A 3,061-nucleotide genomic window follows, 5' to 3' on the forward strand; every position below is an offset into this window, starting at 1 on the left:
CCGGCCGCATGATAGCCTGGTTGGGGCGGTGTCTATCGATCGCACTGCAGTCAGCTGTTGACTTGGATCGGCAAAAAAGAACCGGCTTTTCTACTCATCATGATTATTTTGCTATGTCCTGTTTCGCATCTTGCTTTCCGTAGCCGATTTTGGAGCCGTGATAAATCTTGAGAGAAATCTTCTGCACGCACGAGGCACTATTGATGTAAAGCCGGCGAGCGTAGTTTTGTATTTTTGCACATCGCTTCATGCCAGCCTAACTCGAAGGTTGAAAACAGATCAACCATGGTCGCGGACGATTAGAGCCGATGCGCGGCTTTCCATGACTGACGAGAAAACCAAAAACTCAGGTGCAACCGATTCGCCAAAAGTAGTTGATGACGAACTTAACGATTTTCTACCCAGAGCAATCTGAACGTTGTTGATGATGATGGATCCCGTCCGGATCACGAAATTCAGTCAATGATCTTCCTACAGACGACGTCAATTGACAAGACATACATGCACTGGCAGTTTATTGTGTTAATTTTATGGTGTACTAGTCATGAGAATATGATTCTACAAAATATCATATACTAGTCATAATGCATAGTATTATATATAAATATCATGCGTATGATATTACTATATGTTACTATGTCTATAATGCATGGTATCATGTATTACTCCCTCCGTCTCAGCTTACTAGTCTTCCCCGTATCCATAGGTCGTCAGTTTGACCTATAAAATTTAAATTATATAATGTAAAAATTATATCATTAGAAAATAAAATATCTAAACTTTTTAATGATATAATTTTTATAACATATAACTAATGCTAACTTGATCAAGTTTGCCACCTAGGGGTACGCACACGCCTAATAAACTGTGTGAGAGAGTAGTATTATAGCCTTCCTATATTAATTGATTTGTAGAATCTCAATGCAAATATATATAGTATATAAGATGTATTTGACATTAAAATATCTAGTATTACGGGCTATGATACGGTATCTACTTTTGATACTACAATCATCTCTCATCTTTAATTGCACTGCCACATTAGCTTTTTACATGCATGAGATGCATGATACTACCTATGATACGCCATTATGGTAGTCTAAGACTAGTCACAATGCATAGTATCATATAGAAGTATCATGCTATGATACTACTATATTACTATACCTACAATGCATTGTATCATATACTAATATCATAGTCTTCTTATATTAATTGATTTGTAGAACCTACATGTAAATCTATGTACATGATGTATTTAACATTAAATTTTATAATACTACGTGCTATGATATGTTATCTACATATGATAGTACAATCCTCTCTCTCATCGTTAATAACATTGCCACATCAGCTTTTTTGCATGCATGAGATGCATCATACTACATATGATACTTCCATTATGAGTAGTCTAAGACTAGTCACAATGGATAGTATCATATACTAGTATCATAAATATGATACTAGTGTGTGATACTATATCTAGAATGCATGGTATTATATAATAGTATCGTATTATCATTACATTTATTATTTTATAGAATCTTAATGCAAAACTATGTACATGATTAATTTGGAATTAAATTTATTTGTTCTACGTTCTATGATATAGTATCTACCTATGATACTAATATCCTCTCTCTCATAGTAATTTTAGTGTCACACCATTATTGTGGATCAAGGTTTCCCTGTAAACCCGACCACTATTTCCTTCCCCTGAAACTAAAATACTCTTACAAGTTTTCACAACTTTTGGCAAGCCATGCAACCTAAGAGCATCTCCAGCCGCGTCCCCCAAACGTAACCTCAAACACTTTTTTTATTTAAAATTAACGCTTTATTCATAATTTTGGAGATGCTTCGTCACTTTTATATGGAAAAATCATTGAAATGGCCAACATCCAGAAATCTTAGAAGAAACCAAGACTACAACATATGTTGGCCCTCGTCTTCTCGTTGTCGTCGTCGCCGGAGTCGTCGCCGTGGTACTGGGTATGGCAAGAGTAGTTGTCGAACAGCTTCACGCTCGTCTCGCCGTCGCCTTCGTAGAAGAAGTTCACCAAGCAGCCGACCTCGACGTCGTAGGCACAGGCGAACTTCTTCCAACTGGTGTGGAGGTACATCTTGCCTTCCCCATCGAACAATACCTCTGTGGTCCATCGGCAGAAGCCACAAATTGCTTCCCGCGGGATCACCTCGGTCGGCTCTCAACTGACGAGAAGTTTGGCGAAGTTTTCTGCGATCTTCTGCTTGCCGAAAGGGTCATCGTTGATGAGGACGACGAACATGAAGTACTTGCCATGGGGGAACTCCTCTTCCTTAGGCAACGGTGAGCGTGCATCACGACCGCCCTGCCCCTGCCACGTCCGCGGCCAATTGAACCATCCATAGAGCGCGTGTGGAGAAAGTTGGGTGGTGGTGGCTAGGGTTGTGGATGTGTGGCACTAGGGCTGGGTGGTGGTGGCTAGGGTTCATGGAGGAGCAGAATGCTGAGGCTATCCGGCGGCAACAACAACAGCTGATTCTGATGAGCTTGCTCCGCGTTCGCTAGCCTTTGTTCGTCGTGCCTCGGCGCGGCGGCTCAAAGCCAGGCAAGAGGTGGGACATCAACCAGCATCGTCAAGTCTGCGCAATGCTGCTTGACGCTGACTACTTCACCGACGACGCGACTCATTCGGTGAAGGAATTTTGGCGCCGGTTTAGGATGAACAAGGATCTGTTCATGAAGATTGTCTACGGCGTTAGGGAGTACGATGACTACTTCATGGACAAGCAAGATTGTACAGGTTTGTGAGGCTTCACCTTAATCCAGAAGTGCACTGCTACAATGCGCTGTCTTGCATACGGAGCTCCTCCAGATGCAGCCAATGACTACCTGCGGATGGCGGAGTCGACATGTTCATAGACTCTCTACAGGTTTTGCGGAGCCATCGTAGCGGTGTTTGGTAAAGACTATTTGAGAGCACCAAGGGCTGATGATACAGCTCGGATCCTGAAAATAATGCAGCAAGATGATTTTTTGGGATGCTCGGAAGCATTGACGGTATGCATTGGGCATGGA

Source organism: Lolium rigidum, chromosome 1, assembly GCF_022539505.1.
Source record: "Lolium rigidum isolate FL_2022 chromosome 1, APGP_CSIRO_Lrig_0.1, whole genome shotgun sequence".
NCBI lineage: Eukaryota > Viridiplantae > Streptophyta > Magnoliopsida > Poales > Poaceae > Lolium > Lolium rigidum.